Below are 12,043 nucleotides of genomic sequence, written 5' to 3' on the forward strand. Positions count from 1 at the left end.
CAGAAACACTTGGCGTTTAAGAGATATAAACCGTAAGCATAATGTAAGCGCGCAGCTGAATTTGTTGAGTTCTGTGTCTGTCCTTTATAGCACCTACCAGTGTTGCATGGTGGTGGGTGGCGAATTGAGCTAGACCATGTGTGGTTGAAATGCAGTTTGCTTATCCTAAGTTACTCTTGTTTATAGGGTAAGGGATAAAAAGCATATTGATTCCTTGACCACATTTTATTCTCAATTTAATTATGACACTGCATGCTAGTCCCAAATTTGTCAGCTTGCTTTATTTTTAAGTCAGTCTTCGAATTTTTACATCGTGAAAAAATAGATCAAGTAACTGAATTAGAGGGCCAAAGCTCTTTGATGAAAAGTGTAACAATAGTGCTTCTGCACAAAGTAGTCTTAATTTCCTAATAAGAGTTTTACCCAATTGTAAGACTCATTTGTTGATTTTAAAAGGGCCAAATTCCATTATCATACCATAACAGCTACTCCAGAAACAGAACTTCCTCTTCCTGTTGATGCTTTCCAGCATCACATGAATGTTCACTTAAAAGAGTCTGTTAAATATTTAAAGTATTTATATTTACTCTTTGTGTATTTTTCAAAGTGGGTTTTCATTTTCAATGAAATAATTTTTAACTTTTCCAAGAATACACTTAATATAAGTATTGACAATGCTTATCTTACTTTCTTCTGGTTATCCCCATTTTTTTCCTTTCAGGGTGTTTTGCTTCTGAGAAATCACTTTTACGGGTGTGGGGATAATTGTTTTCCTGGTTCGTTCAATTCTTGCTCTTTCTGTTGAGCCTGTAAACAAAAGTCTTACTAGGAACTAATGTAATGTTGGTTTTCATTGCGATGCTGAGGTGTTTAATTTATAGAAACAGAACGGACTCATTCCACACACAAGTGAGTTAAAAGCCCTCAAGTAATGGTTTTTCTTCAGCATTGCTTCTCAGGGATTTTCCTTGTCTTCTCGTTATCTTGGAAATAGAATCTTGGGATTTGTATCCTCTTTATAACTTAGATGGCATATAAACATTCAATAAGTATGAAATTACTGAAAGCCTGTTTCTTTTCTTTTCTTTTTTTTTTTTTTTGGCCACGCACTGTGCTAGGCACAAGAGATTACAAAATGAATATTGTAAGATTAATCTGCAAATTGGTTTGGGCATTAATGTTTTTTGAACTGGTTCAGGTGCTGCTGCCTAATTTTACATTTTTTTTTTTTTTAAAGAAAAAACCTTGGAAAGCCAATTAATAAGCACTGCTGAGACCGGTTTCGTAGGATTTTTTTTTACTAGGGTCTTTTTTTATTAAGAATTATTCTTATTTGACCACATTTAAATATATTTTGTAAATATAAAGCATCCGTTTGCTGTTAAGAGAGTAGTTGTTCCTAATTTGAATATATGTTGGGGTGAAATCTGGAGGTACTGGTTTAGTATTATTTCTCTGCCAAGGTGTCTTAACAAAGTTACGAGTATATAATAGTTTCTAGCTTTCTGTCAGCCCTACCTCATCCTTTTTTCGCAGTGTCTAACTCTTACTGTAGGTATATTTTGCTGATTCTAGAACTGTTGGAAAATTAACAGCGCCAGTGTAGCTTTTTAGATAGAGATCCTTTCAAGTTTGAAGTGCTGTATGTGGTATGGCTTTGTTTCGTAGAGTGTGCAGAACCACCAGGCCAGCTGTGTGAGTTAGAGTTCTTTCATTGTGGTGCTTCTGACTACAGAGTCTGTCTGTCCTCAGTTGAAATCAGACTAGCTGGTTTTGGGCGTTGTTCTGTTTTGCAGTTTGTGGCAGGCGACACATGGCTGAACAAGATAAGGGTTTTATTCTTGTGTTAGGGACGTGCTGGGGCTGGGATGGAATTCAGCTATGTTTAGGCTCTGATTGGTCACTTTGGATACTCAGAACTCTGTTACATCCTGTTATTATTTTGCAGTTAAATCAACACATTAACTTGCTCTCTTCTCTTTCCCTTCATCTTTTACTCCCCAGTCCGCACCCCTTAAAACCTAAAACTCAAACTTTTTAAAAGACTTTAAACTCAAACTATGTTCATGGTAGCTATTACTTCTATGTAGTATATCCAAACAGCTTTAAAAAAAATGGTAAGCAATTTATGAGCCCTAGAGTCTGTAGTTTTCATCGTTTAGAATGAGCACTTGACAAGTGTAGAAATGTCTGATTGCTGCTTTTTAGTCTGCATTGATTGCTGCATTCAGTCTTAAAATATATCCTAATCGTTTCCAATCCTCCTACATGTCTTTCTTGTATCCCTGAGAATTTAGGGGTCCTATAGCAATTGGAATTTCTTCTGAGAGGTAGACAGGAGAGAATGCCCTTTCAGTAGACTCAGTAAATGATTTCAGGCCAGTGTCTATAACAATGAATTTTCAGGGACAGTACAGGTAGGAAAGTTATAGGGTTCTTCCTTGAAATAAATGGACTTTTGTTTTGGCTAGGGCTTATGAATTTTGTAGTTTTTGATTTATAGATAAAGACAGGTTTTTGGTAAAATTTTTTTAAAGCACTGAATTCAGCTTTAAGCTGTTTAACTTAAGCAGATTTTTAAAGTGAGTGTGGAAACCTGTGACTTTGTATGCCTGTACCCAGTAATCAATGATACTTTTCATTAATGATACTTTTTCTGTCAAAATTGCTGTATAATGCTTTTGATTAAAAAAAAAAGAGCTACTCATGTTTATATGTTATTTTCAACGTTGCATGAGTCATCTCTCGGCAAGGTGAAATTATTTGTAACCTTTTCTTGTAAAGTCAGCCAGTCCATAAATACAAAATTGAAATGGGGGCCAAAGATCACAGTGTTAGTTTTGTATTCAGTTTTATCTTTGCCTTTTTAGTTCAGTATAAAATCTTGAGTCATAAAGGTATGCAATAGTACATTCACTTGTACAGTTTTACATGAGTCAACATGCAGAATCTAAAGTAACTTTTTTTGAAAGTACAGTGTTGTAGTCTTCCTGATTAATGGTACATTTATATGATGTTCATATTCAGTAAGGTGACAAGAGAAGCTTTATTTGAAATCATTACAAAAATATGTTAACCTTGGAATACCACTTAACACATTGGTGGTTTCCAGTTGTTAACATGTATATACCATCGAGTTAACATGTAGGTTTTTTTTTTTTTTTGAGTCTTGCTCTGTCACCCACGGTGGAGTGCAGTGGCGTGATCCCCTCACTGCAACCTCCGCCTCCCAGGTTCAAGCGGTTCTCCTGCCTCAGCCTCCTGAGTAGCTGGGATTACAGGCACCCACCACCACGCCTGGCTAATTTTTGTATTTTTAGTAGAGACGGGGTTTCACCATATTGGCCAGGCTGGTCTTGAACTCCTGACCTTAGGTGATCCACCCGCCTCGGCCTCCCAAAGTGCTGGGATTACAGGCTTGAGCCATCGGCCTCCCAAAGTGCCGGGATTACAGGCTTGAGCCACCGAGCCCAGTGGTTTTTTTTGTTGTTGCTGTTGTTGTTTTTTAACTAAGTTTGAGTTTTCAGTTTAAAAAATGAAATTTGAGGCGAACATTCATGGAATCCATAAATGGTGAATTTTACATATTTTTCTGTGGAGCATTGCAATTCCAGGGAAAACAGTTGGAAAATATTTCATTGTACATATGTGGTTGCTTCTTCTAAATGTCATCCAGTGGTGGGTATGAATTGCTTCCCAAACTGATACGGGTCACAGAAACAGCAAGATAACATACTGGTTCCCAGAGGTAATTGAAGGGACTCTTTTGCATCATGGTTGTCTGACATTATTAGAAATGTTTCTTATATACTTGCTTGTTTCCTAGAAATTGACCATGACACATTTTCAAGAATAGTAGCTTAACTTCTTTTGGTCTTTTCTGTTAAAACTTGGTTTTGATGATGTTCCTGAGCTTTATTTGAAGACATGCTCCTTTCCCTTATAATAATTACAGGTTTTCAAAATAGTGCCATGTGAATTAAAATTTTTAAGTCAACAAAATTATATTTTTGCCTTCTTTTGAGTAAAATACCATCATGTATGTAATGATATCCTGTGGTAGTATAATTCTTTAACATTTACAATATTTTCAGTTCAGTACAGGGCAGATCATGTTTCTGTCATTTACACTTCAAGCTAATTCATACAGTTTAAGACAAGATTTTAAGTCAAGATTATAAAACTAGAAAGGGCAGACCCAAGATTTTAACCTAGATTTTCTGGCTCTCAAGTCCCCCATTTTTTTTTTTCATTTTAAATTATTGTCTTTCTTTGTACTGTATTTTTCTGTGCTATTTTCCTTTAGTAACTCTCCAGCTTGATGAAGTCAGTTGGATTTTTCTCTTACAGCATAGTTTCTAGTACCTTACCTATTCTAATTTTAAATATCTCTTGAGGATAAAGCTTTTGTCACTTCCTCAGGAGACTGAAGCGCAGTCTGATAGATCTTGCTGTCAGGAAGTTTTTCCTGATCTTTAGGTCTAACTTTTCTTTTAAGTTGTCCTGTTACTTGTATGTACTTGCTGTACCAGGCTAAATAATGCTCTCCTCCCATTTTATGTTTGTATGATTCTAAATGTTTCAGACGGTTATTCATTATCCTTTCCGGTCCCCTTCCCTTACTCTTTGCTTAGCCAAGCTGTATGCTTTCTGTTGATCCATTGTCTAAAAATCAGCTTGTTTATCTTAATATTTTATTAGCTTTTTCTCAGTTGCTCTCCTACTGCAAAAATATGGGTAAAGAGATTCTCAAGGTCATTTTGATTCACTTTTATTTTAGATAGTCTTTAGGATGGATATGAGATATGTCACAGTCAAATGAAACAAATTTATACAAACAGCATGATTACCAAATCAACTAATTAAGCAATTACTCATGTTCTAAAAGGCTTTTTTACAAAGCGATTCTTTCAAATATGAGTACCCTCAATGTAACAAATGTTATCAATTCTATGACAAAAGGGTAGGGTATAGAAATAATGTTAGCCACCTTTGATTGAAAATCATCTTGTTGCAATATGATGAAATACATCAGGAAGTTGTTTCTTATTTTTTCCAGTGGTTTTTCAGTTCGTTATCTTAAATTGTAGGTCAGAACATTCCTCGATGTTTGGTTTATTTTTACCTTATTGTTTTGTCTCCTCTTATTTCCACATGTTAGTGAAATAGCAATGCTTAGCAGTATTTTTTTTTCAGTAAAATGGATATTGTGAAAATTGAAATATTTTACTTTCTTGCTGTTGTATTTACAAGAATTGTTAATGACAAGACAGTGTAACAGAAAAAGTGCATATTTAGATTATTATAAAATCTATAAGACTGTAGACCTTTTGAATACTTTATTAGCATATTTTCTTTAGTACTATTTTAGTTTCAAATTATTGAGATAGATGTCCTTGTTTTGTATTTTGCTAATATTAATATTTTGTATTTTGGTAATACTAAAATTTGCAAACATGCCAAATTTAGAGCATTTTACTTTTTCAACTTAGAATATCTGGAATCATCAAGATAGTCATATAGGAAAGACCGCTATAAGACAGCTTCTAACTCCAATAGAAGCCTATGAAGCTAGTGCCTGGTCAGAGGCTGTGCCTAAATTGCATGAGTATATAGTGTCGACTTTTAGTAAAAGAAAAAATACACTAACTTTACCTCTTGAATTAGCATGCACCAATGCAGTTTAGATTCATACCGAAACAGGATCTTTTACTAATTCAAATGCTGAGTCCTGGTTTTTGAGATCACAGTCACATGACAGGCCTGGGTGGCTTCTCAGTGTCTAGAGACAAGCAAATCTACTGGCCAATGAAAAGTAGGTTTCCTGTCTTGGACTGCAAGTAACAATTCATGCAGAAATTGGAACTATATAAGAGAGCCTGGTTTTAGTTAATGCTTTCAATTAGCTGCTTGTCACACTGCTTTTTCTTTTGGTGTTATATAACACATTAGAGTCATTTAAAGGTACACTCTGATACTACAGTTTTTGTCAAATATTACATATAAATGTTGATTTTACATTCATATACTCAGAAGATCAAAGAGGACTTTGTAGATCTTTTATGGATTCAAAAAAATGTAGATTATTTTGTTGTAGAAAAACTGGCCAGGCGCGGTGGCTCATGCCTGTAAATCCCAGCACTTTGGGAGGCTGAGGCGGGTGGATCACTTGAGGTCAAGAGTTCAAGACTAGCCTGGTCAGCATGGTGAAACCCTGTCTCTATTAAAAATACAAAAATGAGCCGGACCAGGTGGCACAGGCCTGTAATCCCAGCTACTCGGGAGGCTAAGACAGGAGAATCACTTGAACCCAGGAGGCGGAGGTTGCAGTTAGCCAAGATTGCACCACTGCACTCCTACCTGGATGACAGAGCAAGACTCCGTCTCAAAACAACAACAACAACAACAAAAAAAAACTGGAGACTTCATCAGCCTCTGAAGGAATGATACCTGAAATTGATCTTGTAATGCAGAAAGTGGCTATATGTTATCCAGAAGAGTAACAGATACCCCAAATACACTTACTAACACAAGAAATCCTGTGAAGGTGCTTAGACATATCCTTCCATAGATTTTAGATGGGTTATCTGCCTATGTTCCAGACACAAGCCGATATGTTGTGGTTTGCCCAGTACAGTCTCTGTGGTTTACTGAGAGGAAGTGGTTCTTGTGGGTGAAGGTCTGATCTTTTCAGAGATTGTTGGTGGCATATGCACTGTCAGCCTATTTCCTGTTTTATTGGCTGTTTAGCAAGACCTTCTTAGGGCAAATGCTGCTGAAGAGGTATTTAAATATTTTGTATTGGCAGGATAGATGGTTATAATGATGTATTATTATATCACTACTTCTCAGGTGATACGAGAGTTAAATTAGTGTTTGTGAAGTGCTTGGAGATCTTAGGATGAAAAGTACAGACATGTTCTTAGTCATTTGCAGGTTACTGCTATGTTCAGATATTGCTCTCTTGAAGTTAAAACTTGTTCATGTAGTAAAGTGTTACTCTATCAAACTTGATTTCTGTAACCATTCAAGTGTTGTTTTATCACCACAAGAGTCATGATTGGAATTTTTCCCCTTTTTTTCCTTTCTTTCAATGCTCCTTTATGATTTTACCCTAGAAGAGTTTCCTTAATAGATTCCTTGCTCTAGTACTGGTTAAGGCATATTTACCAAACTTAACACCTAGCAAGCTTGTCCAACCTGCCTTATTTTGCTGTTGTTCTTCTGTTTTGTTTTGTTTTAGGCTTTCAGCAGCCTGAAGCCATGGTTTTTAGTTTCTGTCTCTAGTGATAAAACGGAAAGAGGGATGAGGAAGGGGCTTTACTGGCCCAACCAGAAACAGAAACTAAGAACCCATGACTGTATTCTCTCCCTTGAACACCTGTAACTAGAGCAAACCTCTTTGCCAATTTAACTGGCATACTAAAATAATGAAATTGTGAGAATTTCCTTTGAGATTAGTAACTGTACCATCCATATATAAAACACTATATTGCTTTGCTGAAACCTGAAAGTGAGCAAACTGATAGAAATGCATATAACAGGCTGGGCGCGGTGGCTCATGCCTGTAATCCCAGCACTTTGGGAGGCTGAGGCGGGCGGTTCAGGAGGTCAGGAGATCAAGACCATTCTGGCTAACACGGTGAAACCCCGTCTCTACTAAAAATACACAAAATTAGCCGGGTGTGGTGGCGGGTGCCTGTAGTCCCAGCTGCTGGGGAGGCTGAGGCAGGAGAATGGCATGAACCCAGGAGGTGGAGCTTGCAGTGAGCTGAGATCGCGCCACTGCACTCCAGCCTGGGCACAGAGCGAGACTCCGTCTCAAAAAAAAAAAAAAAAAGAAATGGCGTATGTCATACTCCTAAATATATATATACAGTATTTAGCCTCGGACATTAAAAAAATTAACAATGAATGGGGGAAGGCTTTATTTAAAGCTAAATTGTTAGCTAATACATGAGTTCTTCAAGGGTATAAGAATAGTTCTTATTCATTTTTAAGTAATTATCGGTAGCCTTATTATATTTTTATTTTTTAATACTGAAAAGCAGAAGGAAGAAAAATAAATGGCCCAAATGATCCAACTACCCAGATGCTGCTGCTCAGGTTAAACGCACACACGCATACACACACAGAAAATTCAAATCATATAAAATGGTATAAAAAAAGTATTCCTACACACCTGTTAGTTTTCATACCTTCTCCTCATAGGTAAAAATAGTTAATTTTTTTGGTTTATCTTCTGAAACATTTAAAAATATATACCAGCCTATAATTTTATTTTTTGCATCTACTCCATAATAAGTATATCTGTCTTCTTTTGCTAGGTTATGCTGCTATAGCAACACTATCAAATTTCAGTGGCTTACAACACTGCTTTTCTTCTTGCTTATGCTACACCTTGTCAGCTGTGGATTGACTGCAGCATTGCTTCACGTTTCTTATTTTGGAACCCTGGCTCAAGGAGCATCCCCTGTCTGGGCTGTGCCATTATTGTGGATGAGGGAGAGAGCAAGAAAACAGATGCAGACATACAATGGCTCTTAAAGCTTTCACTCAGTCATGGTGTATGTCACATCAGCTCACATGTCAGTGGCCAAAGCAAGTCATATGGTCAGAGCTCACTGTCAGTGGGGTAGGGATGTATAGTCCTTCCACAGGTGGCATTGCAAGTTGCATGATAACAGATAAGGCTGTATAATCCTCTTAAGGAAAGTGGAGGTTAAATAATTTGGAAGAATAAATAATATAGTCTACATCAACAAGTTCAGTAAATGCTTGTTAAATGGGTTATTTGGAGTCTATGAAAGTTTCTTTTTTTTTAGTGGGAAATTCAAACATAAACAGAAGTACAGAGAATGATGATGAACCTCCCTTGTTCCCTTTATTACTCCAGCAGTTAATGTATGGACAATCTTGGTTTATCTGTTTTCTTTCCCCCCTTCTCACTGGATTATTTTGAAGCAGTTTTTGGATATCATAATTTCACTTACAAGTATTTCACTAAGTATTTTTAAGAGATAAAGTCTGAACGTGTGACTTCTCATAGTAAATTATTACTGTCTGATAGGGTGAGGTAATAGTACTATATAGACTGACAGGTGTCAAACAGCAGAGCACGTTCATAGAGCGTATCTAGAATTTGACAGCCCGAACTTGTTTTGATTTCATTTTGGGTATTTCTGGAGGAGGCTTACAACAGAATGCCATCTACTTTTCCAGCCTCTCCCTTTCTTTCTTTCTTTTCTTTTTTCTTTCTTTCTTTCTTTTTCTCTTTTCTTTCTTTCTTTCTTTTCTTTCTGTCTCTCTCTGTTTCTCTCTCTCTCTCTCTCTCTCTCTCTCTCTCTCTCTCTGTGTGTGTGTGTGTGTGTGTGTGTGTGTGTGTGTGTGTAGCAGAAGCAGGTAATTAACCTCTGGAAAAAATAACATTGCAACAGATTTGATTTGCAGAGGTTTCATTTCTCACTGAGCCTCTGTTGGAATGATGCCAATTGAAAGGAATCCCAGCTCTTAATGGCTCCAAGCCTTCTGGGAGCTCTCAGTGATGTTATTTTCTTTGGAGAAGAACATCAGAATCATTTATAAAAATCCTGTGTTCACCCATGCCATTTGCTCTGTGGAGAAAGGATCTATCGTATCTTTAAGATGATCTCTAAGATGATATAAAAGTAAAGAAATTCATCTATCTAATTTTAGTTTAGAAATCATTAATGCCAATTTCAGCTGCTCAGGTTAGTTTGTCTTGAAGGCCTGAAAGCCTCCATTTTGATTCAAGATGTCGTAGATTTTATGAGCATTCAGTATAACCAGTAAGTTTGTCATTTCCATGGTTGTAGGGAATATGAGGCATTCTGTTATGGATCTAGGATTACAGTTTCACAGGACATTCTTTTTTTGGGGGGATTGTTAGGTAATAAACAGTGGGACACAAAATAAACAGATATAATCTCTTCAGTTTGTAGATTTTCAGGTGACAATGAGGTGGCAGAAGAGGATTTGTGCAGATTAGGAAATAAATAATTATTGTATATAACATGATGGAAATATTTTAGTATAGTACCACTATCAAATTAATTTTGTTTTCTTAACTAGCTTCTTTCATTGTGTACAGAGACACTTATATTAAAGTAGTCTTTATAGATATCCAGTTAGCTTTAGTTTTTTCTAATTACATTATATTGCTGGTCTCATTTCAGAGTCCATGTAGGAACTACAGTAGAAAAGTAGCTATCATTGGCTTGTAAATAAAATTACTTAATTTTGAGTTTTTCTTGGGAAGGAAAAATCAGTTTTTCAGAATTAGTGGAGTTGATACTGGTTTTGGTTACTTGTGACAATATAGTCTATTTAAAATATAAATAAATAAAAATTTGCCCAAGAAGAATAAGTTTGACTTGCCATGATTCATACCGTTTTTCTGTTGTTGTATCACAATTGAGAACATTAGTTTCAGAGGTAATAGTTTGTCAGTATAGGTTGAGTAGCTCTAATCCAAAAATCCAAAATCAGAAATGCTTCAAAATCTGAAACTTTTTGGGTGCCATGTGCCACAGGTGGAAAATTCTACACGTAAGTACATAATACAAACTTTGTTTCATGCACAAAATTATTTACAGTAGTGTATAAAATTACCTTTAGGTGGGGGCCAGGCGTGGTGGCTCAAGCCTGTAATCCCAGCACTTTGGGAAGTCGAGGCAGGCGGATCACCTGAGATTGGGAGATCGAGACCAGCCTGAACAACATGGAGAAACCCCATCTCTACTAAAAATACAAAATTAGCTGGGCATGGTGGCACATGCCTGTAATTCCAGCTACTCGGGAGGCTGAGGCAGGAGAATCGCTTGAACCAGGGAGGTGGAGGTTCAAGCGAGCCAAGATCATGCCGCTGCACTCCAGCCTGGAAAACAAGAGTAAAACGCCGTCTCAAAAAAAAAAAAATAAAATAAAAAATTACCTTCAGGCTGTGCATATAGAGTGTATGTGAAACATTAATGAATTCTGTGTTTAGACTTGGGTCCCATTCCCAAGATATCTTACTATGTATATGTATATGTAAATGTTCCAAAACACAAAAAAATTCAAAATGAAACACTTCTGGCCCCAAGCATTTTGGGTAAGGGATACCCAATGTGTACCTTTGTTAGGATAATATACTTGTACCTTGGTTGCATTTTAGTTGCAATTGTTAGTTGCACAATTTGGGGGAATGTTTGAGGTCTCTATAGTAGTTACTGTATTTACCAGGAAGCCCTGCATGATTAGAATTCTTGAGACAGTGTATAAAGTTAAATTGGGTGTGTTGCCTGGATGTGAACAGTAAAAAAGGAGAAGCTTCTCACCATACAATTATAGCTTAAAAGGAACCAGGTACAATTCTGTTTCCAAAAATAGAAAGTAAGTCAAATATTATATGGATATGTAATAGTAATTATATTAATTTTGACTCTCTGGCTGACTTTTTTTTTGAAGCTGTCATTTTTTGTCACAGATAAAAAGTAGCTTTTAAAGGAAAAGATATCTCAGCCCTTAATTGTGTGTGTGTGTATGTGTGTGTATGTACTTATTTATATATTTTAGCCCTTGTAAGAGAGGAGCAGTGGAAGGGAACTGAAGGAGCATGATATAGAGAAAAGAGCCTGGGTTTTGGTGTGTCGCATTTGTTCTGTTACTAGCTGGGAGACCTTGGGCAAATTTACCTCTCTGATCAGCAGTTTAATTTTCTTATCTGTAAAAATGGGAAGAATACGTACTTTGCAGAATTGTCGTGACGATTAAATGAGAGTGTGTGTGAGTACCTAGCACATCGTAAGAGAGAGCTCAGTAAGTTATAGTAGCTGTTGTTGTTTAAACCTCAGGAATTAGCTAGGTTTTGCTAGAACTTTCATCTGTGCTTGTAAAATCTTTTTGAATCCATATGTATTTTTAGCAGCTGTGGCTAAGATAGTTTTTTTCCCTTGCTGTGATAATATTCCTTATCTTTTATATTTCAGGCTATTGTTAGAATTAAATGCGTTTGCGAGTGAGGAATAGATTTAAAAGAGTT

At 36.4% G+C, this 12,043-nt stretch overlaps 1 protein-coding gene across 4 annotated transcripts in view; it reads left to right on the forward strand.

Annotated features, from left to right (window-relative positions):
* Positions 1-12,043, forward strand: part of ARHGEF12 (Rho guanine nucleotide exchange factor 12) — a 152,823-nt gene that overhangs the window by 1,685 nt on the left and 139,095 nt on the right. The window lies entirely within an intron of this gene.

This window comes from Gorilla gorilla, chromosome 9 (genome assembly GCF_029281585.2).
Source record: "Gorilla gorilla gorilla isolate KB3781 chromosome 9, NHGRI_mGorGor1-v2.1_pri, whole genome shotgun sequence".
NCBI lineage: Eukaryota > Metazoa > Chordata > Mammalia > Primates > Hominidae > Gorilla > Gorilla gorilla.